The following is a 27,335-nucleotide window of genomic DNA, read 5'->3' as shown; positions in this document are numbered from 1 at the left end:
GTGCTGCCTGCTGTCCGTCTGACAATGACCCTTCTTACATAAAACATGGCCAGCATAGATGTGGTGTCCTTGCTTGGCAAAAGGGAAAACGTACGGGCATCCAAATTAAAATGTTCTAAGCATGTCTGTGAAGGCTGAGAGCTTGGTTACCTCTGTTTTAACATTTCCTGGAATTGTGATTTTTATTTTCTTATTTCAGCATGATTTAAATCAAATAGGTTATATAGAAAGTGACCTGGAAAGCAAAAGAAAGGAGGAAAAGGGTGTGGGGCACAGCTGGGGGCCTGAGCTGCTCCTGCTGGAGGAGGACAGCAAGTGCAGGCCACAGAGCAGGTGCAGGCCACGCTGCCGGCATTCCAGGGGGACTAAGTTCCGGGCTGCAGTCCATGGCTACCACATTCAAATGCCAGCCACAACAGCAACAGGGCACAGAGGACAATGAACCTTTAAAAGGCCCCTCCCAGCACCTGTTAGCCAGCAAATGACAGGAGCCTGGCCGAGGAAGAAGCTGCAGTGTCTGCCAGCACCAGGTGCCTCTGAGGGGGTACCCTCAGCCAAGCATTTCTGTGGCGAGAGCCGGCTGTCTGGTTGTAGATGGCAGGCAGCGCCTCAGCAGCTGCTGCTCCCACCTCCTTCCACACTGCTATTCCCCCTGCTGCCTAGTTCCAATCACCAGACCCCTCCTCTCCACTCCCACCACCATCCCTCTGGCTCAATTCACTCCTCCCTGTCCCGGAAGATTCTGCACTGTCCGGGTAGAGACAGTGGAGACCAGGGGAGCCCAGAAGAGGCGGGCACAGAGCTCCCCTCCACCTCCGCTCCCGACTTGCCCTGGGCTGACCACACAGGCCTGGCTCATCTTTACTCCCCGCTGTGGTCCTGGGCTCTCACTGACAGGTCTCTCTGAGTCCAGTCCAGCATCCAGGCCTCCCTGATACAGTTCCCCTTCCTCTGAGAGCCTGGCCCTGAGCACCCATGTAGATCACAGACCAGCCTTCCCAGTGGGCAAGACTTCTGGCTTCTGCCCTTGTTTCAAGGCAAAGCAATTTGGGACAAGGAAACCATTTCCAGTCCTCCTGCTCCCCCTTACACCTTACACATACAATCCCTGGCCCTGGAACCCCCTGAACCACTCCTCAACTTCCCCACCAACCAGACTCACCTCCTCCCTATGGAAGAGAAGACCTGGCCGGGTGCAGTGACTCATGCCTGTAATCCCAGCACTCTGGGAGGCCGAGGCGGGTGGATCACCTGAGGTTGGGAGTTCGAGACCAGCCTGACCAACATGGAGAAACCTCGTCTCTACTAAAAATACAAAAAATTAGCCCGGCGTAGTGGCACATGCCTGTAATCCCAGCTACTATGGAGCCTGAGGCAGGAGAATCGCTTGAACCTGGGAGGCAGAGGTTGCAGTGAGCCGAGATCGTGCCATTGCACTCCAACCTGGGCAACAAGAGTGGGGAAAAAAAAAAAAAAAAAAAAGAGAGAGAGAGAAGATCCACAGGAACAAAGATATTCTTAGCTATGGTTTTCGGGCCAAACAGGTGCCCAAAATGGGCACTGGCCAATATCCCAATTGCCTGGGGCTGGGAGTGCAATGCAGAGGGGCAGACCCCTCTGGGTGCCTGCTGCTGCAGGGCTGCTCTGGAGGTTCTCTACGGCTGCCCTCACCTATGCTGTCCACTACCCCAGGCCTATGTGCCACATGCCACTGCTGGAGACACAAGGGCCCTGTGAGACACAAGGGTCTCAGAATCTTTTGGGTCATAGAGTCCTTTGGAGTCTCTTGAAAGCTTAGTGCACTCTCCCCAGAAAATGCATGTATATGCATGTTGCTGCAATCTGCATGCACGTGCACACACACACACAATTTGCATACTACTGCAGGGGGATGAGACAGTTTCTGTCCACGTGCTCCCAGATCCCCAGATCCCAGGTTTAGAGTCTCTGTTGAAACCTATCACAGCAAGAAAGAGGAGGCAAGGGAGCATCGTAGAGCCTTGCATGTGAATTTTGCTGTGGCATTAACTTGGCCTGTGATCCTAGCGTGTTGGGCCATCTCTTGGGCCTCAGTTTAGCCAGAGCTGTTGTGGCAGCTGATATAGAGTCTTCAGGGCTCTTCCCAGCTCTGCAGCTATGGGGCTCAATGACATCCCACCCCTGCTTCCCAAGGCCAGGCAGGGCAAAGGGAGCGGGTTCTGGGCCTCTTCCTCCACAGTATCTCCTAGGGAGGAAGGTGGGACAGCCAGAAAAGGAGACCCTGGGAACAAGTTTCTCTTTAACAAAAATAAAAAAACTGTAGAAGCTTTAGGAAGTGCAGCCACTTTCTATTTGATTTTCTTTATTTTAAAACAGTTTCCCCAAAGGTCCTCTGAGAGAGAATAACCACCTGGCCTTTGCAAGGCTCTGGGTTCAAAGCTCTGCTCTGTGACTGCCTGGCTTTGTGACCTTAGGCAAGTCCAGTTCCCTCTCTGAATCTTGGGCACCTCATCAATTAAATAACTAAAATTCTCGATGACTTCTGTGAAGACGAATGAGGAGACATGTAAGATGGGCCTTGTGTGGGGCTCACCCATAATGAAAAGAGGCTCCCATTACTATTCGTACTGACACTGGGAGTCAGGGACTCTGGAGAGACCATGGGGCCCCAGACATGGGAATGTGAGGCCTCCCTGTAGGAGTGGCCATGAGTGAGGAGAGAGTCTGAGCTGACCACTGAAACCAGGCCCCAGACCCCAGGGGCCCAGGGCAGAGGCTTTCTGGCAGTCCTCCTAGTTAGGGTCTCCCCTTTGAGGCCTTGCACTTCCAGAATCTGAACTCTGACACACACCCAAGTTTCGTTCATGTTCTTTGTTATCTGTCATGGTCCACTTGGTCCTGACCCAGGGGGACCCTGGACATTGATTCTGTTCTCGACCTCCAGGCCACCCACTGGAGCTTCATGGTGGAAATACAGCCCCATCTCCTGAGTTTCAGATAGACACTTTAATCTGTGGCATCAACATTTTTATTGTCAAATCACCAGCGCTACACATAGAAAGAATTATGGCTAGAACTAACGACAACAGCCTTCACATACACTGACAAAGTGCTGAAACAGCCCATGACAATTTCTGGGACCATTTTTTTAAACCTAAGTTTAATGAGTTTCATCTCTTCTCTTCTCTCCTTTCCTCTTTCTCCTCTGACCCTCTCCCTCCTGTCTTCTCCCCTAACCTGCTGTCCTGGCAGCAGTAGCTAAGGAACCACACAGAAGAACAGAAGGCAGGAAGGTCTACATTTACCTGTTACTTCACCAATTCATTTCTAACTTTTTTTTTAAAAAATGGATTTTGGCAACAAATCCTGATTGACACCTTAGTACTGTAGGCAGTTAAACTAGAGCAAAGCCAGCGAGGGGCTCTTCTGTGAGTGCACAGCATAGCTTTGTAGACTAACCTGCTTGGGTTCCAATTCCAGAAGCCCAGCCCTTATTTGCTGTGCGACCTTATTTAATTCCTCTGTGAAATGGGGCTCCTGAAGCTCTCCTTACTGTGTTTTAAGAAAGTGCTGGCCCTGGCCTGGGCACTGACTCTGGTGTGAGAGGAGGCCTCCCTCCCTCCGCTGTGCCAGGTTAATGAAAACACTGAGGCATCTTTTGGAAGTGGGAAGTGCAGGACGGGTCTGGAGTCAGGAGCCCAGAAGAGCAGGGCAGCAGGCAGGATGAGCTCGGGAGACTAGGGGTGAAGAATAAGAGACCCAGCGGCACAGCAAGCCCGGGGTTCAAATCATGACTACATCACCAACTCATCCGGTAAAGGTGGACAATTTTGTAACTCTTTAAGCCTCAGTTTTCTCATCTGACAACAGGATAACGAAAGTAGGACTCTCACTTGCTGTGAGGAGTAAGAGGCATACTGTGTTAAAGCACTTGGCCCAGAGCAAGGCAAGCCCTCTACAGACAGCGATTGTGAGACAGACCCCTGCTGCTATTATCTAGGCATTCGATTTCCATCAGTGAAATCGGAGTTGTGCCAGAGGCCTCTAGGCTCTCTCCCCAACTCTAGGATCAGTACTTCTAGGAAACTGGCTAAGGACAAGGTGAACAAAAAAGGTGTAGACAGTGGCCGCGCTCACCTGTCGTGCTCAGGTTGTAGCCCCTAAAGTGCTTAACAGAGGTGCCAGGCGCAGTGCCCACTCTCAGTAATGAGCCCGAGGCCCGCAATGCGCCAGGCTGGCAGGGGGAGGGACCCTGTGTGCTGCGGCCGAAGGGCACAAGTGCCCAGGCTTCAGCGTCCCTGCCTGGTGGCAGTCCTGGGTCGGAGGGGATGGTCCATGGACGCCCAAGCACTCTCCTGCTCGTTCGTCACTCACCGTTCAGTCATCGCGCAGTCCAGAAGCCACTGCATGTGTCGTGCCCTCGCTTGCACCGGAGCTGCCCCCGCAGCGCCTGCCGACCCCCGGCTTCAGCTCCTGGGGACTAGGCCCGCCCAGCGCCCCGCCCCTCGACCCTCGCCCCGCCCCACTCCCCGCCTCTTGCCCTGCACGGCCAATGGTGCCGCCCCGGCTTCTCCGTCCCGCCCCGGACACGCCCCTCACTCCTCACCGGCCAATGGCACCGCCCCGTACGCCCCGCCTCGCCCCGCCCCGGGAACACCGGTAGGGTCTGGGAGCCGGGCGGTGCCGGAGGGGCTGCGGGGAAGGTTAGGGGCCTGTGACCTGCCAGGTGTCCCCAGGCCATTGCTCAGCGCGCGGCGCGTTCCAGAGTTCCCGAGGGCGCCCCGGGACGCGCGGAGAAAGCAGTCCGACTCAGCCCCGAGGGGTTCGGTGTGTGGGCGGCGGCCAGGGACTTTGCGGGTTAACGCGGACTCCTGGACTTCCAACAAAGGCCGCTGCGCAGGCGCTGCAATCACTGCAGTCACTTGTCTGCATACCTGGTGGGGCTTGGAGTCTGGGGAGGCTTATCAGTAAAGCCCCGAGCATTTGCTATTTATTGCTCTAGGGGCACCTTTGTACAGTCTGGCTGTTTGCTTGGCATGGCCACTTAGAACTTCTTATCGTTTAAGAAATCCGATCTGGTGAATAAGAAGAAGTTAGTCTTTCTCTCCCAGTCACTGCCTCCTGGACGAAGGTTTGCCAGCAGAGGCAGAGAGGACAGAAAACCACAGGCCATTTGGGGAACTGGAAACAGTTCAGTGTTTCTGGGGCGTGGGGGTGGCAAGGCAGGGCATGGGGTTGATGGGAAACATTTGTAATTTCTGCTTCATCTCACCATTCCCAGCTCTGACCCCTGGACCTGTTCTCTCCCACCCCTAACATAAATCATTTCAGTTTCATTCAACATGCGTTTCCTAATATTTTTAGGGTTTCATGGCCATTTTAGAATCTGATATGTATCTTCTAGAAAACGCAGGTGGCCACATGCACCAAAATCAGCCTGGAATTTGAGTCTCATGGGTCCCTGAACCCCGACTTAGAGGGCCTTTGCTAATGCTTACGTGGCTGCTGTATGACTTATGTTGCAACCTCCACCTGCAAAAAGTGACAGGACTGAAGATACCCGGTTCAGGGGCCCTCCCATTTCTGCGTTTGCTTGAATTTTTGGAGAATGGCCCATGCTTTGACAGCTCTGAGGGTCCCTGTGGTTGATGACTTGTCATGACACATTTGCTGTTCCACAGCCCTCATCAAAGCTGAGACAAATAATTGGGTGCTTCCAAAGGTTTTTTAAAACAGTGGGTAAAATTCAATATAGCTGTCAACCTCTGAGCATGAGATCCTAAGAATTTAATCACTCCTGATAGGAGAAGTAAACATAGCACAGGGTGATATAACAGTTTCCCTGGGCTCTCCGGAACTCGAGTGTGAATCATTCTCTCTGACCTAGTTAATGCTGTTCACAGGGCCATGAGTGGCTCTGAGTGAGGACTGGGTTTGGGACAGCAAGCCCATGTGTCCTGTGCCCCTATTGCGGCTCAGACACTATGCTAGTGCTTTACATTGGGGATCCCATGCAATTCCCTCAGCACTCCTGGGCAGCTGGTGTTACTCCTTGCATTTCTTTAAATTTCCATTTTTATTTTAGATTTAGGAGATACATGTGCAGGTTTGTTACAATTGTATATTGTGTGGTACTGAGGTTTGGGCTTCTATTGATCCTGTCACCCAGATAGTGAGCGTAGTACCCAGTAGGAAGTTTTTCACCCCTTGCTGCGCTGTCTCACTTCCACTTTTGGAGTCCCCAGTGTCTATTGTTTTTTTCTTTATGTCTCGGTGAACCCGATATTTAGCTCTTGCTTGTAAGTGAGAACATGTGGTGTTTGATTTTCTATTTCTGCATTAGTTCACTTAGGATAATGGTGTCCAGCTGCATCCATGCTGCAGCAAAGGACACATTGTTATTTTCTTTCATGGCTGCGAGTGCTAGAATTTTACATCGGACACAAGTGTCCATTGTCAGCATCCTCAGTTCCCTCAGAAGGAGGGTTCACCTTTTCTTTCAGGGTTCAATAGAACTGGGTGTGTTCTCCAGCTCACTTATGGTGGAGGCTGCCGATCGTGTCGGTTGCCAGCCAATATCCACTTCCTTCTTTGCAAAAAAAGAAAGAGAGATAGGAAAGAAGGAAAAGGACAAGAAGGAAGGAAGGAAGGAAGGAAGGAAGGAAGGAAGGGAGGGAGGGAGGGAGGGAGGGAGGGAGGGAGGGAGGGAGGGAGGGAAAGATCGAGGAGGGAGAGAGGGAGGAAGGAAGGAAGGAGGGTGGGAGGAAAGAGGGAAAGGGGAAGAGAGGAAAGAGAGAAGGAGGGAGGGAGGGAGAGAAAGAGGGAGGGAAAGGAGAGAGAAAAACCAACTTGTCTGTAGCAGCAAACATGCTAGCCCCTAGTTATGGCTCATGCCCACTTGTATTTTTCATACTCTACTTACAACCCAACAGTGGGTCATGAAATTAACTTAGTTGATGATGTGACTAGTACTTAAACAAATGCAAGGGAAAATATCAGTGTACAGCACAAACAGTAAATATAAGTTGTGTTTTGTGCAACTTTTTGTTTGCATTCTTACTGTGGGTTACAGTTTTAAAAAAAAACAAAACAGCTGTCTAAGTCTTGACAATCCTTTTCATAGCTTTTTTCAGTGAAGCTAGAGGTGACCGTGAGACCTGCTTCTGGACACAGAGACAGGGGAAAGTGTACTGGGGGAGGAGAGATCTGAGGGATGGTGAAGATAACTTTTGCTTTCCTGGTAGAAAGAACAGATGTCTCTCCTGCTTGCCTGTCTCAAATGAGTACATGATGTGTAATATCTGGAGCATTGGCAGCCACGTTGAGATCATAATGCAACATGTCCACATGCTGAGGCTGGCAGAGCATAAAGATCAAAGGTGTCTGGATCGTTCTTAACATCATGGAGCTTCTGCACCATCCCTGCACTGCCTACTCCAGACTCCCTACCATGGAGAAAAATTAGCTCCTATTTCTTCAAGGCAGAGGTTGGTAAACCTTTTCTGTACAGTGCTGGATAGTAAATATTTTCGGCTTTGTGGGCTAAATGGTCTGTGTCACAACTACTCACCACTATTGGGGTAGTTTGAAAGTAGCCATAGACAATATGTAAACGAAAGGACATGGTTGTGGTTCTCATAAAACTATTCTAAAAAATGGATGGCAGGGCTATATATGGTGTGCCAACCCCTTTCCTAGATGATCTTGTCCCCTAATTGTCTCTCTGACCTCATCTCCTCCTACTGCCTCTCCTTCTTCCTGCTCTGATCACACTGTTTCTCCCACACACCCAGCCTGTTCCTGTCAGGGTCATGCCTTCCCATGGAGGGCTCTTTCCCCAGATGTCCGCAGCGCTCCCTCCTTCCCCTTCTTCCCCTTCTTCAGGTCTTTAATCACAAATCACCTCCTTTTTAAGGCCTTCCCTGGGCCCTCTGTAAAATGCCCCTCCCTGACCCATGCGTACCACTCTGGCGTGCTGTATATTCCAGCTCTTTATCATGAGCTCCTAGAGGAAGGGACACTATGCTTCCTTAAACGCTGATTCTGTCTGAATTGTTACAGTGTTTAATCAATATTTGATATATGATTGATTTTTTTTTCTTTTTGCCAGATTCAGGTAAGAAAACAGACTCAGGGAGGCCGAGATCCCCCTCCAAATGACACGTACAGATAGCAGTAGAGTCCAGGTTTGTGCCTGGTGGCCCCACGTGGTGGTGTCTGTACCACCCGGGAGTGAAGGAAAACAACATCTACCTCTAATGGAACACACTGGGTCTCCGGGGAGCCAAGGCCACACAGAAGTTCCTGCAAGACTTCTTGCTCCAGGGCACCACCCCAGTAAAGGAGGCCTTTGGGAGTCCATTAAGTGAGCAGGGCGTCCTGTTCATCGTGGGCAATTGCATTCTTTTTGGCCTTCCTACCTCAGAAAGACTTAGGAAATGCTGTTATTCTGCAAACAGTTCGGACTGGCTTGTAAGATCCATAAAAAGACAAATGGAAACACTCACGAGCCAATGTTTTTATGAAAGAGCCACAAAGGACAAATTTATGTTTGATTTGCAAGTAGGGAAGCTCATAAGAACCTAAAAGCCTGATAAAGACTACCCGGCCCATCTGTCAGGCAGGCTGTTCTGTGTGGTTTTGGCTTGAGGCATCTTGGCACCAGGGCTCAGCTTCCAAAAGACCGAAAAATTACCTTCTTCCCTTTGGTGCTCCCAGGGTGAAAAGGCTGGGTACAATCACGTGTTGTTGAGATGTAATTTAGATTTTTGAGGCCTGAAAAATAGGTTTATATATCTTGATGTAAATGATATTAATAATGAGAACCATTTTCAAACCATTCTCTTAAGACAGTAAATGGGATTTTGAATTAATTTCTAATTGATCTGATTGATTCCTTAAGGTCTTTTATGGATGACTTTATGTGATTTTTCCCCTTCATTGTATCCAACATTACATTAAAAACAAATGACTTCTACCTTTCTTTCTTTTCTTCCTTCCTTCCTTTCTCTTTCTTTCCTTCCTTCCTTTCTTTCTTTCTTTCTTTCTTTCTTTCTTTCTTTCTTTCTTTCTTTCTTTCCTTCCTTCCTTCCTTCCTTCCTTCCCTGCCTCCCTCCCTCCTTCCTTCCTTCTTTCCTTCCTTCCTCTTTCTTTCCTTTTTCTTTCTTTCTTTTTCTTCCTTTCTTCCTTTCTTTCTCTTTCTTTCTTTCTTTCTTTCTTTCTTTCTTTCTTTCTTTCTTTCTTTCTTTCCTTGCTTCCTTCCTTCCCTGCCTCCCTCCCTCCTTCCTTCCTTCTTTCCTTCCTTCCTCTTTCTTTCCTTCTTCTTTCTTTCTTTCTTTCTTTCTTTCTTTCTTTCTTTCTTTCTTTCTTTCTTTCTTTCTTTCTTTCTCTTTCTCTCTCTCTCTTTCCCTCCTTCCTTCCTTCTTTCTTTTCTCCTTTCCTTTCCTTTCCTTTCCTTTCCTTTCCTTTCCTTTCCTTTCCTTTCCTTTCCTTTCCTTTCCTTTCCTTCCTTTCTCTCTCTCTCTCTCTTCTTTTTTGGCAGGTCTTGCTTGCTCTGTCCCCTAGGCTGGAGTGCAGTGACAGTCACAGCTCACTGCAACCTCGACCTCCTATGCTCCAGCAATCCTCCCACCTTAGCCTCCTGAGTAGCTGGGACTATAGCCATGTGTCACTACACCCAGCTAATTTTTAAGTTTTTTTTATAGAGATAGGGTCTCTCTATGTTGCCCAGCTGGTCTCTAACTCCTGGACTCAAGTGATCCTTCTGCCTCAGCCTCCCAAAGTGCTGGGAATTCAGGCATAAGCCACGATGCCCTACCACAAATGACCTTTTCAACCAATTTTTCAAAAAGTCTGTGTGATTCCAAATGTGTATTCTTTAGAAAACAGTTGATGATTGTGTGTGCTTGGCAGGAAGAGACCACATACAGAACGTTTCTTGCTCTGTTTGCTTTGGTGAAATCGTTGAGCAATGAGGTCATCCCATTGCATGATCTTAATATACAGAAGACTTTGTATTTACCATCAATTTTCAGTGAATTCTCAAAAAATCTGCATACCACTTATCTTTTCTTTCTACATGAAATAGTTTTGATTAACTCCATTTGTTAGCATATAAATAATAACTTTAGGTAAATATATTTTACTCTTCAACCCATACCAGAGGCAGACTAGAAATGATAATTTATTCTCCAAGTGTACATAAAGTTTAATGATATATGCTGCATAAGTGCCTTCTTGTTAAACACACACACACAAATGCAAGATTTTATGTATTATTTTTCCATTACAATTATGCTTTAGAAAACCCTTTGCATCCTACCCTGCAGAACTAATAAGTGTGTGAGCACAGGGTTTCTTTTAAAAACTGCTGCTGAAACTTCCTTTTGGGGAAAAAATAAGTGCTTGGCTCAATCACTTTCTCTACTTGGTCTCTGAGAAAAGGGTGAGCTGTCTGACACATGTCTACTCCAAATCCATTTATGAGGACAAGGATGGTCTGAAAGCCCACATGCAGAGAACATAACTAGGCCTGGTTTTTTGATGAGCCAATAGCTTTTTCCCTTTATCCTCACCTCCCTATCTTCAAGCTACTGGAAATATCTATCTATCTATTATCTATCTATCTGTCTGTCTATCTATCTATCTAGATATAGATATAGATTTATCCAACAGAACAAGCTGGAAGGCTGGAGAAGGACATCTCTCCACCTTCCTAGGCTGCCCCTGCCTCCCCAGGACTGTCACCTCCCCACCCATCCACACTTCACCACCCTCCAATATTGCCTTGGGCTGTTCTCCTGTGGGGCCCAGACAGTGTGGGGCTGCTGGTAAGCTGATTGTTATTAATGGACGTTGTAACTGCTGTGAGTTGATAACATCTTAAAAAAAGACAAAAATAATTACGGTGATTTTAAAATCATCTTAAAAAAAGACAAAAATATTATGGCAAGACTCCTGAACAAACTGAATTTTCAATATAACTCTAATTTTAACAACATCAGAAAGCGACTTTATGTTGTTCAATATTTTGATCATTTAACAAACAGCAGCACTGTGAAAGGAAAGTAGGCACAAAACAGTTCAGTGTAGGAGGGTTTACAGAAGGACAGCGCTTCTCAAAGGAGAATGTCTTAAAAATGGATTTTCCTCCACAAAGAGCCTGGTGTTGCAGCTTGGGCTCCAGAATTCCTATGAATAGTGAGATATGACTGAGATGCAAGGCTGTGAACTAGTAAGTGATCAGGACTTTCCCTCAAGCCAGGATGTGAAACAGCCAGAGGAAGTGGAGACCTCCCAGATGGAAAAGGAAAGGAACCTTGAGAGGGCACAGCACAGATGCACAAACAAGGGCGATCTGTCCAGCTCCGGGACTGCACGTTTTAAAACACACCATCCTCAGGGCATTCTGGGAAAATCCACCAGCCAGCCAGTGTGACTGCTCCCATGTCCTGGAGGGAAGCTCTGTCCTCTCTATCTCTTTCAAGTATGCAGCTTCCAAGGAATGTAAAACATTCCCCAAAGGGGAAGGGCCAAGCTGGCCCACAGCTAGCTAGACTTGACCTGTTAACCCTGTGTTCAGTTGAGTTGACCTCACCTCCCAGCCTGCCATCAAAGCCACCTCTGTTAAGCCTCCCATTTGATGGGGGCTGCCCATGCCCAAGCTGCCTTCCCAGTCTTCCTAACTGTGAACTAAGGACTTGTGTTTAAGAAAGGATAGAGCCATGTAATTGCAAGTTGTCTTAAGTTTTGTCTCATTTGGAGATCATCTCTGGCTTTTCACCTTGAAAACTAATGCTCTCAAAACAATGAATAAGCTGTCGACCTTACAGCTGAGACAGAATTAGAATGATTAGTGGATTAATCAGGGTTATTCCAGAGAAACAGTATATGTGTTTATATATATCTCCCATTGAGTTCAAGAAAGAGATGGGTGTAGCTAGCTAGGTAGCTCACTATATAGCTAGATAGATAGATTATAAGGAATATTTGGCTCATGTAATTGTGGGGCTGCCAAATTCAGAATCTGCTGGGCTGATCCCAGCAGGCTGGAGATTTAGGTTAGTTGATGTTGCAGTGTTGAGTCTGAAATCTGCAGGCCAGCAAGGTGGAAACTGAATCAGGGTTTCCATGTTGCAGTCTTGAGGCACAGTCGCCTCTTTTTCAGGCACTTCAATCTTTGCTCTTAACGCCTTTAGTTGATTGGATGAAGCCCACCCACATTATGAAGGGAAGTCTTCATTACTCAAAGTCTGCTGATTTATATGTGTGTGTCTTCTGAAAAAAATACCTTCACAGTGACATCGAGACTGGTGTTTGATCAAACACACAATAGGCTAACCAAGTGGACACCTAGAATTAACCATCACAACCAGTAAGCGTGGAGAGTTTGACCCACAGCTCATACTCATGTTTTATCAGGATAGACTCTGTGGCAGAGCATGGCCTGATGCCAGGGCATTCCGAGGCTCCTTAGCATGTAATGGTGCCTCTTTTTCCTGGGATTTCATCTACCTGTGCAACCTGTGGCAATGTTTGAGAAATTTTTGCTACTCCATTGGTCTAATGAATCAAACTTAGGGATTGGCAAACATCTTCGGTAAAGGGCCAGATAATGAATATTTTCTTATTTGTAGGTCGCACTATCTCTCTTGCAACTGCTCATATAACCATAGGAAATATGTAAGTGAATGAGTGTGGCTGTGTTCCAATAAAACTTTATTTACAAAAATAAGCAGAGGGCCCCATTTGAGCCACAGGTGAAGAAGAGTTTGTATGACATCTCCCTTTGGCAGGGATCTTTTCTCCCTGCCAAACATAGTGAAGGGGATGGATAAGTGACACCACGGACTGGGATACTTTTAGTTGTGAAGAATAAAAAACCCAAACAATGGGGATTTTATGACCTCACATAATAAAAATCCCCAGCAATGGGTAGCTCTAGATTTAGTTTATTCAATGTCTCAAAGTCATCTCGAAGGACCCAAGTTCTTTCCATCTTTGCTCATTGCCATCTTCAGCATATTGGTTTAATTCTCCTTGATATTTGCAAATGATTTCTGTGCTTTCCCTCAGACACGCCCACATTCAGGGGAAGAAGAGGAAGAGTGTGTTCCAATGAGGCTCCTTTTTTTTATTTTTTTATTTTTTGAGACATGGTCTCGCTCTGTTGCCCAGACTGGAGTGAGTGGCATGATCACAACTCACTGCAGCCTTGACCTCCCAGGATCAGGTGATCCTCCCACCTCAGCCTCCTAAGTAGCTGGGATCACAGGTACACACCACCACACCTGGCTAATTTTTTGTAGAAATGGGGTCTCACTTTGTTGTCCAGGCTGGTTTCAAACTCCTGGGCTCAAGCAATCCTCCTGACTTGACCTCCCAAAGTGCTGGGTTTACAGGTGTGAGCCACGGTGCCCCACCTTTTAGTACTGAGGGAAGGAAACCTTTCCCAGAAGCTTCCCCGTCACCTTCTCTTTCTTCCCATTGGCCAGGGCTAGGGTGCAGGCACCTTGGGGAGTGTAGACCACTGTGACTGACCCAGTGCAGGACATGGCTGGCCAAGAGGAGGAAGGTACATGAGCCAGGACAATTCAAGCTCCATCAGAAAGCAGGGGGTCAATAGCGTCCCGTGGAAGAAGCCCTGCAATGCCTGCCACAACTCTGCAGTGTCCCAGCAGCTGAGGGGGTCTATTCCAGCGGCAAGATCATGGCCTGCAAAGTGTGAGCTAGGTCTCAAGAGGGAGAGAGGGAACAGGCTGGAGAGATGAAAGTCCTGGAGAGCAGCTCCTCTGGAGACCACTGTGCATGAGGAGTGAGGTTTGGGGCAGCTGGGAGAGGACCCAGAGATGGGGAGAGATAGAGGGAGTATGGCCAGGAGCACAGGGGGCCACTCAGGCTAGAGAAATGGGAACTGAAAATGCTCTGCTGAAGGGGAGAGCAGCAGCTGGGCCTGAGGCCAGAAAAGCCCCCACGGGCTGCTGGAGGTTTGGGGAGGTGGCAGTAAGCAATGGGCTTAGGGCACAAGAGGCTTTTGGAGGCTGAGTGCTGGCAGACTCTGTTTGCCAGCCTTCCCTGTAAGTCCCAGGCATTGGAGCATAGCAAGCAAGAATAACAGGAGACCTGGGCCCTTAGAAGGAAACTGAGGAGCAGCCTGGATGTCCATGCTGCGTTCCTGAATATTAAGGTGACATTTTCTTGGCCACTTCTTACCTGCATGCTGTTGGGGAGACCCCACTGAGGCTAGGATTCTTTTTCTGGTCTTGGAGGTGGCAGGGCTGGGGCCTGGTGGGAGAGCTTGGCACAGCTCCCAGGCTCTGCTGGGGCCTAGCTCCACTCAGGAACTATCAGCCACTCAGGGAAAACCCAAAGGGCTCTAGGCCTCCAGCAGTGTGAGCAGCACAGTGTGGGCCACGCCAAGGGCAGGTAGAGCCCACTCCTCCTGGCACTGTATGTCTGGGTGCGGGTTGCTTAGCGCTCAGATTGGAAACGGCCTCTGAGTAAGAGTTGCACAAAGGCGAGAATGAAGTCAGCAGCAGTCACAACCAAAGTGAAGAGTGACTCTGTTTGCCTTCTCCACCTGAGCTAGTGCTCCCCTTTCTTGTGCTTCCTTTATCCCCCGCATCAATCAGCCACTTTTTCCTCCTCTTCCTCTGCACTGCCACACCCCACCCTGAACACTTAGCATCCCAGGTGACTTACCTGGAGGGAACCTGCTATGGACTGAATTGTGTTCCCCTAAATTCATATGTAGAAGCTCTAATCCCCAGTGTGTTGGTATGAGGAGGTAGGGCCTTTGCAGGGTGATCGGATCATTTGCATGGAACCCTCCTGCATAGGATTAGTGCTTCTGGAAGCAGACACACAAGAGATGTCTGCTTTCCCCCAAGTGAGACTATAACAAACGGGCAGCTGTCCATGACCCAGGAAGCCAGCACTCCCTAGAACCTGACCATGCTGGCATCCTGATCTTGGACTTCTAGCCTCCCCTCCAGAACTGTGAGGAAGAAATGTCTGTTGTTTGAGCTACCTAGTGTATGGTATTTGTTATGGCAGCCCGAACTGAGTGAAACAGAACCTTTGGGGTCACCTGGTCAAAATCCCCTTTGTTCAGATGATGAGAGGAGAGAGGCCCAGGCCATAGGGCAGGTGAGGTCTGTGGCCAGCCTCAGACTTTGGTTTCCTGATGGCATTAAGAATCTCTGCTCTGAGCCTGGAATGAATACAGGCTCTACCTGTTTCTAGCTGTGTGCAAATTACCATGCACTATGGTTTCCCATCTATGGAATGGAGCTGTAAGAGACCTGGCCTCACAGGCTCTGGGGATTGGAGGAGATGAAGCAAGTAAGCACTGAATGCACTGAGGTCTCAGTGCTCTCTGGTTATCATCATTGTTGGTACGCCTGCTTGTCTTATATTCTTTGTACTACACAAACACCACCTTTGTTATGTATGGAAAATAAATCCACCTGCTTCAGACTCTGATGGACTTGGCCATGCTTCCTTTGTCCCAAGATAGACAATGATGTGCATGATAAGATTCTAGCTCTGCTTCTGAAACTCAGCTCAAATCTACCTTCCCAGACTTCGCTCTGCCTGACTTCCTCTCACATAGCACACTGTTTGTGATTTTACTGTAGTGCCATATCTGCCTCATGTCAGTCACACATTTGGCTTGTCTAGAGAGCACACAGCATGCCAGACTCACCCCTTCAGCCCAGCACCTTGTGTGATGCCTGGTCCACACAGTAGGTGCTTAATAAACGTTTGCTGAGTTAAACTGACTTTTGCCCTTAGCAACCTATTCCTAAGTTTATGCTGGTGCTGCTGGTTTAAAAGAAAGGAACGTGTTTCAATGTGGAAAGAGGAACTCAAGACTCAGGGCCTGAAATACCTCCCAGTTTCCTGGAAGCTGGAAACTGAAGCTATAGTGGGCTGGTGGCACCCTCACCCCTGGTGGAGCATGTGCAGCCTCAGGTAGAAGCACCTATTTAGGGACAAATGAATAATCAAAGGCATGGCCCACTGGCTTTACTCTTTATCTGCTCTTTAAAGGGAAATTTGATTTTGAAACTCACAGAGGCTTGCATATCAGTGAAGTGGTAAACATCTCCTTAGATGGGCTCTTGCTCTTGCCCCAGTTATTCCCAGTACAACCTTCTCTGGTTCTGATGCTCCCCACTTCCTCCAGATCCCTGTCCTGAGACTATGCAAGCTTTCCAGAAGCTCATACTGTAAAAAGAATTGCACGGCATTTGTTTAGACTCAGTGCTGGATTTTCCTTGGGCTTGCTCTTAAGTTTGGGCAAATACTCCCTGGTAATGTGCACAGCTGGGCATCCCTGAGGCTTGGAGCTGGCAGGACCTTTTGGGATGGCCTCATCCCTTGGGTTGCATGTGAGGAATGACCCAAGGCTCCAAATCCCAGTAGAGTCAAGTGGGACCATACTCCTGAACTCTTGACTTCCTGGATGCTGCTATTCTTTCTTGGCAGCTGTCTCACCCTTGTCATAATGGGAAACTCAGGGAATAACATTCCACTTAACTGCAACTTGGCTTCTCGAAATACCTCTTCTCTTTTGTGCAAAGATCGTGACTCAGTTCTTCCTTGTTCTCTGGACAATGACAAGACATTCAGCCAGTCAAGCAAGTCCCATGGGAAATCCCCATTTTGGCCAACAGAGACAGTTCCTCTTTATCTCCCGAGAGTACTACCCTTTTGCTCCCCTTTTCAGGTAGTCAAACAGCTGACTGTTCACCAGCAGGCTAGCAGCTGAGCCTGGGGCTTTGAGGGACAGAATACAGCTGGATGGGTGACCAGCTTGCAGAGAAAACTTGAAATCTTGGGCACACACAGAATGGAGCAAGAAATTTTCCCATTTGGACATACCAAAGAGTAAGTTCTCTTTGAGAGATTGGTGAGGAGTGAGATGGGGTTGAATTCCAGGAAAAGGAGATGAAGTTTGTTTCTCAGGCAAACATGCCATCAGCAAGGTATGAGCTTTAGGCTGAGCTGAAAGCAGCAAATAGGGCTTGGTGAGCGTGACTTCCAGCCTGCAGAGAGAGCTGCATCCCAGCAAGAAGGGAGCAAATGGCCCCAGAGCAGCTGTAGGCGCCAATGTCTCATGAAAGAAGCATTCCAGGGCTGGGAGGATCCTGCCAATACTTCACTTATGTCATCATATTTAATTCTCAGCCATTTGTGGAGGTCAGTACTATTATTATTGCTTCTTTATAAATGGAGAAACAAAGGCTCAGAGGAGTTCCACCAGCTGGCCACACAGCTGGTGAAGGGTAGATATAGGGCTCAAGCCTAGGTCTTGTGTACTTGATGGTCAAAGTTCTCATCAGTGCCTTCCATTTCCTCATGGTCATGGTAAAAAAGTAAAAATTAGAAGTGGTACTTTAGGACTCAGTAGCTCAGATGCCCCATTTTCTAGCAAAACAACTATTTTACTGGAGAAAATGATAAATATTAATTCATTTAAATCTCTGGAATATGTCCTAAGGGCACACAGCAAATGGAGAAACATTCATTTAAGAAAATCTACTAAATTTTGGTAAAAACAGTGAGGGAGAGTCCATAGCATTTGAACCGTAACCCACTCCCCTACCCTCTCTCAGCTGTGCCTTATGGAAACTCTGCTCTAAGGGCTCTACTCTGGGCAGGTGTGGGCAAGAACACAGGGGCTTCCTATCCCTATAGCTCTCAGTCTAGGCTATAATTTCACTCTGGGAGGGGAAAGAGGCTGGTGTTTCTCATCCCGCTTGGCCCTGTGTTGCAGAAGCTTTATTCTAGGGAGGCATGGCCAAGATGACTGAGGTTTAAGGTTTACTTTCTCTTCTGAGCACCGAGTCATTTAGCAGAAGCTCTATTGCAAGAGCAACAGGTTGAGAATACTGGAGCCTCAATTACTCCACCCCAACTCACTCCTAGGGCAGAGATTCCATAATGAAAGGGTCAAGCTGAGAATACCAGGGGCCACTTCCCTATTACCTACTTGTAGAGCAGAGGTGTCACTTCCTCTAGTACCTACCTGTAGAGTAGAGATGTCACTCCAGGGAAGCAGGTCGTTATTCCCACTCCCAGCTCCTGTGCAGTGCTGCAGACATTCTACCCGGGGAGAAAGCAGACAGTAAGAATGAAGAGCTTATAGCTCTGCCTGAGAGGAAGGATTTTGTTCAGAACAGGATGTGGATAATTCTGTGCATCATACTGTTATTGAAAACAATGAATATCTTGGGGAGAGCAATTAGAAGAGTGCTCATAACTCCGTGAAACTGGTAGCAAAAAACAAAAGGGCAGGACAACCAGAAATTTAACAAATAACTGGGAAAAGAGACAGCCAAGATCCCAAGAGCCCTCTTGGCATCACAGTCAATTATGGGAATTGGGAAGGCTGGGCAAATACTAGGCTGTACCCACTCAGAAGCAATCAGAGCAGAATGTGGGACAACTTGAAGACACTTCCCAATTTACACACAAATCCATAAAAAAAAAGTGTAGATGCCTCACTGGCACAAGGGGCTTAAGCACATGCTCTGACCAAACACTAGACTAGGGCAACTCCTAGAAAGCTAGGCCAAAAAAATAAAATCACATACATCTCAGGCAGTCTAGATCACAGTTTTGTAGGTTCAAGATTGTGCCCTCTTAGAAGTGATCAGAGAAGAGACATCCAAGCTACTGGTCCCTAGATGAATGTAGGAATAAATGCAACCTCTTTGAATTTTGGTAGAGGCCTCCAAGCCTTATGCCCCTAGTTAGATGCTTACTTAAAAGGTAAATATCTTACCGGTTAAGGGAGCTTAATCACAACTTTTGATCAATAAATGGCTTATGCTGACCCAGGAGAAATTCTGAGGTAACCAGTCTAAAAGATAAGGACAGGCGGCAGGGACTTCAGAAGCTGAACATTGGGGAAAAAGTGACTGACTTTATAGAATTAGCCCATACCAGTCAATAAACAAACAAATGAATAAACAAACAATAACAAGAGAGCAGGTGAAAAAGGAGGGAGAATCACTATCCAGAATTGATACCAATTATGTTCTAAAATGTTTAAATGAGAGAATGTGATACACAGCGAAAATTGCAAGCAATAGACACAACTTTTGAGGTGGCCCAGATGTTGAACTTAGCTGATAAAGACATCAAAGCAGCTGTTATAAATATGTTCAAAGAACTAAAGAAAACCACATTTAAAGAATGAAAGAAAAGTATGATTATATCTTACCAAATAAAGAAAAGAGATATAAGTTATTTTTTAAAACAGACCAATGGAAATTCTAGGTTTGAAAATTACAATAAATGAAATTAAAACTTCACTAGAGAGACTCAACAGTAGATTTGAGGTAGCAGATGAAAGAATTAGCAAATTTGAAGATAAGTTGACAGACATTACGCAACTTGAATGACAGTAAAAAGAATGAAGAAAAAGGAACACAGCATCAAACTAATGTGGAACACTATTAAGCACACCAACATATCCATAATGGAAGTATTAGAAGGAGAGGAGAGAAAAGAGAGGAAGAATAAATATTCTAAGAAATAATGGTTGAAAAATTCCCAAGTTTGATAAAAAACATTAATATGGACATCAAAGAAACTCAATTAATTTCAAGAATAAATGCAGAGACCTATATTCAGACACATTTTAGTAAAAATGTTGAAAGGCAAAGACAAAGAGAAAATCTTGAAAGCAGTAAGAGAAAAATGACTCGTCACACATAAGGGAACCCCAGTGAGAATAACAGCTGACTTTTCATCAAAAACAATGGAGACCAGAAGGCAGTGTGAGGACATTCAAAGTGCTGAAAGGAAAAACAAAAAACAAAAACAAAAACTGTTGACCAAGAAGAGTATATCTAGCAAAACTCTTTCAGAAACAAAGGTGAAATAAAGATATTCCCAGGCAAACAAAACCTGAAAGAGTTTGTTGCTAGCAGACATATCCACCTAATAAGAAATACTAAAGAAATCTCTTCAGGCAATGACAACAGCAGCACAAAGGAGACAGGTGGAAACAAACCTACATTGCAGAAATGAAATGAAACCAGATAGTAACTTGAGCTCAAAGGAGGAAATGAAGAGAACTGGAAATGGTAAATAAAAAGGTTAATATAAGAAGTGATAGATATATATTCATTTCTCCTTTCAGCTTCTTTATAAGACTTGATTGTAAGAAGTAATAATGACAACAATGTGTTGCTGGGTTTGTAATATTTATAGATCTAATATATATTAGTGATAGGATAGAAAGTTGGGGACAGAATGGAGTTATACAGGAGTAAAGTTTTTATATTTCAATGGAATTAAGTTAGTATAAATCTAAAGTAGATTTTGATATGTTAAGACGTGTTATAATCACTAGAGTAATCCCCAAGAAAATAACTAAAAAGTATAATTTAAAAAATTATAAAAGGAACTAAATTCTTGTACTAGAAAATATTTATTTATACAAAAGAAGGCAGTAAAAGGGGAACACAGAAACAAAAAATGCACAAGATATATAGAAAAGTAGAAGCAAAGTAGAGGAGAAAATGAAGAAAACTTGGTTAATAGGTCACATATATAGCTAGGCAGAATATATATATATATATAATATATATATAAGTTCTAATGTTTGACAGCAGAGTGGGGTGACTATAATTAGCAGCAATGTATTGTATATTTCAATGCTGCTAGCAGAGAGGAATTGAAATGTTCCCAACATATAGAAAAGATAAATATCTAAGGTGATGGGTAACCCAGGTACCCTGACTTGATCATTATACATTCTATGCATGTAACAAATACTCTCATGTATCCCATAAATATATAATATTTTGTGTATCAATATATAAAAGCAAAATGGGATGTATAAATCCTATCATATCAATAACATAAAATGTAAATGAATTCAATGATCAAATCAAAAGGTGGTGGTTACTGTATTGGATAAAAAAACAAGATTTAACTATATGTTGTCTACAGGATACATACTTTAGTTTCAAAGACACAAACAGGTCAAAAGTAAAAGATGAAAACCTGATACACACTTTAGTTTCAAAGACACTAACAGGTTGAAAGTAAAAGATGAAAACTATTTCCTGGACAAATAGCAATCATAAGAGAACTGGAGTAGCTACAGTAATATCAGACAAAATTGACTTTAAAACAAAAAAGTTACTAAAGATAAAGAGAGACATTCCATAATAATAAAAAGTCAATGCATAAGAAGATATAAAATTACTAGCTTGCTTGCATCTAACATTAGAGCCTTGAACACATTGAGCAAAACCTAACAGAACTGAAGGGAGAAACAGGCACATTAATAATAAGAAAGACTTCAATACCCCACTTTGAATAATGAGTGGAACGAACCAGATGATCAACAAGGATATAGAAGACTTGAACAACACTACAAACCACTTAGACTTAACAGACCTCTACAAAGCACACCATCCAACAACAGGAGAACACACATTCTATTTAAGAGCATGTAGAACACCCTTCAAGGTAGACAGTATGGTAGGCCATACTACAAATCCAATGCATTTAAAAGAATTGAATCATACCAAGTGTGTTTGCCAACCACAATGGAATTGAGTTAGAATAGGTATAAACTAATAAATAGCACACTCCTAAATAGCCAACATATCAAAAGAAGAAATCACAAGGTAAAATAGAAAATACTTTGAGATGAATGAAAACAAAAACACAGTATATACTAAAACATATGAAATGCAGTTACAGCAGTGCTCAGAGAGAAATTTGTAGCTGTAAATGTCTACATTATCAAATACATGGCTAGGTGCGGTGGCTCACGCCTGTAATTCTAGCACTTTGGGAGGCCAAAGCAGGTGGATCACCTGTGGTCAGGAGTTTAAGAGCCTGGCCAACATGGTGAAACCCGTCTCTATTAATAGTACAAAAATTAGCTGGGCGTGGTGGCACACACCTGTAATCCCAGCTATTCAGGAGGCTGAGGCAGGAGAATTACTTGAACCTGGGAGGCAGAGGTTGCAATGAGCTAAGGTCGTGCCATTGCACTCCAGTCTGGGCAACAAGAGCAAAACTCCATCTCACAAAACAAACAAACAAACAAAATAAAAACAAAAAACAAAACAAAACCCAAACATATCTCATACCAATAACCCTACTTTCCACCTTAAGAAACTAGAAAAATAAGAGTTAACTAACTGCAAAGTAAGTAGAAGAAAGGAAAAAATAAATATTAGAAAAGAAATAATGAAATAGAGAATATAACAACAAAACAGAAATCAATGAAAACAAGTGGTTTCTTTGAGAAGATTGACAAAATGGACACAATTTTAGCTAGATTGACCAAGAAAAAAGAGAAGGCTTAAATTACTAAAATGGGGAATAAAAAGAGGGGGCATAATTATTGATTTTATGGAAATAAGAGCGATTATAAAGCAATACTATGCCAACAAATTAGATAACTTAGATAAAACGGACAAAACTCTAGGAAGACACAAACTGTAGAAACTGATTCAAAGGTGAAATTTTCAAAAAATCTGAAGCTCCATATCAAGTAAAGAGTTTGAATTAGGCCAAGGCCCAAATGGCCTCACTGGTGAATTCTACCAAAGTACAACAAAAAATGGATATCAGTCTCTCATGAACTCTCAAAAAATAGAAGGGGACACTTCTTGATTTTATGAGAGCAGTATTACCCAGATTCCAGAATAAGACAAAGACATCACAAGAACAGAAACAGACCAGTATTCCTTATATAGAGAAACACAAAAATCCTCAACAAAATATATCAATATATAAAATATAACCCAGCACCATGTAAAAGAATTACATACCATGAGCAAGTGGGATGCATTACATGAATACAAGGTTGATTAAATATCTGAAAGTTAATTAATGTAATGAACCTTATCAATAAAGGAAAAAAAACCCACATAATCAATTCAATAGGTGCAGAAAGACCATTTGACAAATCCAGTACCATTTCATGATAAAAACACCAACAAACTGGAAGTAGAAGGAAATGTCCTCAATCTGATACAGGGCATCTGTGAAAAATCCACCACTAACATGATACTCAGTGGTGAAAGACGAAATGCTTTCCCCAACCATCAGGAGAAAGACAAGGATGTTGGCTCTTGTTGCTTCTATTCAACATTGTATTAGATGTTTTAGCTAGAGAAATTAAGCAAGAAAAAGAAATAAAAGGCTTCCAAATTGGAAGAAGTAAAACTTTCTGTATTTGCAGATGACATGATATTGTATGTAGATAATAGCAATGTATCCATTAAAAAAAGATTGTATAATCCTGCATGGTGGCTCACTCCTATAATCCTGGCACTTTGGCAGGCCGAGGCAGGAGGATTGCTTGAGTTCAGGAGTTTGAGACCAACCTAGGTAACATAGTGAGAACCTGTTTCTATCAAAAGTACAAAATTAGGCGTGGTGGTGTGCGCCTGTAGTCCCAGCTACTTCTGAGGCTGAGGTAGGAGGATTGTTTGAGCCTGGGAGGTCTGGGTTGTAGTGAGCCGTGATTGTGCCACTGCACTCAGCCTGGGCAACAGAGAAAGACTCTGTCTCAAAAACAAAATACAAAACGAAAAGACTATAACTACTAAATTTGTTCAGCAAGTTTGCAAAATGCAAAATCCATACACAAAACCAATCATATTTCTACATTCTAGCATCTGAAAAGAAAATTAAGAAAACAATTCCAATCACAAAAGCATGGAAAAGAAGAAAACACTTAGGAATAATTTCAAGAAAAGAAGTGTGAGACTTGCAATTGGAAACTACAAAACATTGTTGAAAAAATTAAAGATCTAAATACATGAAAAGACACCCCACATTCCTGGATCAGAATATTTAATATTGTTCAGATGGAATGGAATACTCCCCAAATTTATCTACAGAGTCAAAGAAATCCCTACTAAAATCCCAGCTTTCTTCTTTGCGAAAGTTGGCAAACTGATCCTAAAATTCATATAGAAGTGCCAGGGACCCTGAATAGCCAAAACTATTTTGAAAAATAAGAACAAACTTGGAGGGGGCTCAGACTTTCTGGTTTCAAAACTTACCACAAAGCTACAGTAATAAACGGTGTGGCAATGGCATCAGGATAGACATATAGATCAATGGGCTAGAGTTGCAAGTTCAGAAATAAACCCTTTCATTTACAGTCTATTAATGTTTAACAAAGAGGCCAAGACAGTTCAAGTCAACAAATGGTGCTGTAACACTTGTATATTCACATGTAAAATAATTAAGTTAGATTCTACCTCATACCATGTACAACAATTACCTCAAAATTAATTATAGATCTAAATGTAAGAACTAAAACTATAAAAGTCTTAGAAGAAAATATAAGAAATATATCTTCATAACCTTTGGTTAGGCAATGGTTTCTCAGATTTGACCACAAAAGAATAAACAACAAAGAAAAAAAGATAAATTTAATTTCACTGAAATTCAATTGTTTCTTCCTCAAAGGACACTATCAAGAAAGTAAAAAGGGCTGGCACAGTGGCTCACACCTGTAATCCCAGCACTTTGGGAGGCCGAAGAGGGTGGATCATTTGAAGTCAGGAGTTCAAGACCAGCCTGGCCAACATAGCGAAATTCCGTCTCTATAAAAACACAAAAATAACCAGGCAGTAGTGGCATGTGCCTGTAATGCCAGCTAATCGAGAGGCTGGGACTGGGGAACCACTTGAGCCTGGGGGGTGGAGGTTGCAGTGAGCCGAGATCGTGCCACTGCACTCCAGTCTGAGTGACAGAGTGAGACGTTGTCTCAAAAAAAGAAAAGAAAAAAAGAAAGACAACCTACAGAGTGGATGAAAACATTTGCCAATCATGTATCTGAAAAGGGTATAGTATTCAGAGTACATTAAAAACTCTTAGAACTCAAAATAAAAAGACAAATAACCCAATTAAAAAAAAAGGCAAAGCATTTGAATAGACACTTTCTTAAAGAAGTATTCAAAGGCCAATAATTGCATGAAAGATACTCAACACTATTCGTCATTAAGGAAATACAAAGCCACAGTGCATGTATGACTATAATAAAAAGATGATGACAAGTGTTGGCAAGGAGGTGGAGAAATCAGAACCCTCATACACTGCTGGCGGGAAAGTAAAATGGTGCACTCCCTCTAGAAAACAGTTTGGCACTTCCTCAAGAAGTTAAACACAGAGTTACTATATGACCCAGCAATTCCACTCCCAGATTTATACCCAAGAGAAATGAAACCAGATGTTCATGCAAAAACAGGTACATGAATGTTCATAGCGGTGTTATTCTTTATAGGGACAAAGTGGGAACAACCCCAGTGTCCATTAACAGATAAATGGAAAAACAGAAGGCAGTATATCCATACAATGGAGTGTTATTCAGCCATGAAACGAAATAAAATAAAGACACATGCTACAACATGGATGAACCTCAGAAATGTCACGCTAAGTGAACAAAGTCACACAAAAAAAATACTATTATACGGTTCAATTTATACGACAGAAAGTAGATTAATGGTTGCTTAGAGCAGGTGATGGGAGGTAGGGAGTGAGTATGAATGGGTGCTAGGTGGTGTTTGCTTTGGGGGATGATGAAAATGTGAATTTATATTGTGATGAACATAGTTTAAGAATCTACTAGAGGCCTGGTGTGGTGGGTCATGCCTGTAATCCCAGCACTTTGGGAGGCTGAGGTGGGTGGATCATGAAGTCAAGAGATCAAGGCCATCTTGGCCAAGATAGTGAAACCCCACCTCTACTAAAAATAAAAAAAATGTCTGGGCATGGTGGTGCATGCCTGTAGTCCCAGCTACTCAGGAGGCTGAGGCAGGAGAATTGCCTGAACCCTGGAGGCAGAGGATGCAATGAGCTGAGATCACACCACTGCACTCCAGCCTGTTGACAGAGTGAGACTCCATCTACAAAAAAAAAAAAAAAAAAAGGAAGAAAAAGAAAAAGAAAGAATCTACTATAAACTGTTTAGCTGTACACCTTTTTTTAATTTAAAAAATTTTTTAAAGATTATTTTGAGACAGGGTCTCACTCAGTTGCCCAGGCTGGAGTGCAGTGGAATGATCTCAGAGGAATGATCTCAACTCACTGCAGCCTTGACCTCCTGGGCTCAAACCATTCTTCCATCTTCGCCTCTTGAGTAGCTGGAACTACAGGTGTGTGCCACCATGCCTGGCTAATTGTTTGTACTTTTGGTAGGTACGGGGTTTTGCTATGTTTCCCAGGCTGGTCTCAAATTCCTGGGTTCAAGTGATCCACTGCCTTGGACTCTTGAAGTGCTTGGATTACAGGCATGAGCCACTGCGCCTGGCCTAGCTGTACACTTTAAATTGGTGAATTTTGTTATATGAATTATATCTCAATAAAGATATTTCAGAAAACTAAAAACAAAAAACCACCTTAGGGCTGATGGGAGAGGGAGACAGAGGACCCATGTGTGACCCCCAGGGTGCAGCTGTTAACAAATGTGGGGTCCACTATGGCTTTCCTCTGAGGTAGGCGTTGGGGGCTGTACCGTCCCCAGGCTCTAGCCCTGGAAACTGGAGTGGAGACAGGAGCTCTTGGACCTGATCTGCCCTTGCCACAGATGCAAGTCAGGGTGGTGCTTCCTCAGTGCCCCCTCACAGCGAGTCTCCCATAGGGGATAGAGATGTGGTGCAGTCACAGTGACTTGTTTGTAGTTCTGAAAAGCACTGGCCCCTGTCTTGTTGAGTTACTGCTGTGATTCCCACTTACTAGGGGAACCTGAGCCAGAGACGCGAAGGGGCTTGAGAAAGGTCAGACGTGTATCAGTGGAGGTCGAATGGTGCTGGGCCTGGTGCTGTTTCTTCTACTGGTCACTCTGTTCTTCATCTACAAAATGCTCCCCTCTGCTGAGACAGGGAGGGGAATCACAGCAGGGCCAGCCCTTCTAGTCCTTGCTTCTTCGCAAGGATGCAGATCATTACAACATCTGCTTTGCAGGGATCCTACTGGACAAGGATGTGGTCATAGAGGTCACAGGCTGAGAATCAATGGAGACACGTGGTGCTCATCTACTTATGAGAAAGGTGCCACTTTTTTGCTTGGTCCACTGATGGTTGAAAGTTCTGGCCTATTTAATGATCTCACTCCAGCTTTTTGTTTTTTGTTTTGTAGCCATAGAAGTGTTTGAGAACTTTACTGACCTAGGTAAGGTCATAATTGTCCTGTAATGCTGCACACCAGCAGACACTCTCTTAACTGATGGCAATCTCCAGGAAGCCTAGGTGCCTCAGAATTCCATTGCATCGTCACTGGAACTCCCAGCGCACACTCTAGGACACCTCCAAAAGGGTGCTCCCAACACACATCTCTAAGACACACCCAAAACA

General features: G+C 44.6%; 1 protein-coding gene and 1 long non-coding RNA gene across 6 annotated transcripts in view; one reads left to right on the top strand and one right to left on the bottom strand.

The window, feature by feature from the left end:
* RASSF4 (Ras association domain family member 4) overlaps window positions 1–4,461 on the bottom strand; it is a 35,322-nt gene extending 30,861 nt beyond the window's left edge. For 4 of the 5 annotated variants that reach the window (XM_074001519.1, XM_005565101.5, XM_074001520.1 and 1 more), the window contains exon 1: window positions 4,354–4,461. The gene's annotated coding sequence lies outside the window, so the exon portion shown is untranslated. Of the gene's footprint in view, window positions 1–1,162 lie in introns of all 5 variants that reach the window. The other variant, XM_065520668.2, reaches the window with a different exon arrangement.
* A 2,639-nt stretch (window positions 4,462–7,100) lies between these two features.
* LOC135965083 (uncharacterized) lies at window positions 7,101–8,859 on the top strand. The gene is made up of 2 exons (XR_010577943.2): window positions 7,101–7,466; window positions 8,090–8,859. It is a non-coding gene; the product is annotated as an uncharacterized lncRNA (long non-coding RNA).
* Window positions 8,860–27,335: the final 18,476 nt, after the last annotated feature.

This window comes from Macaca fascicularis, chromosome 9 (assembly GCF_037993035.2).
Source record: "Macaca fascicularis isolate 582-1 chromosome 9, T2T-MFA8v1.1".
Lineage (NCBI taxonomy): Eukaryota > Metazoa > Chordata > Mammalia > Primates > Cercopithecidae > Macaca > Macaca fascicularis.
The sequence above is the reverse complement of the archived record's forward strand: the minus strand, read 5'-3'. Positions and strand labels throughout refer to the sequence as shown.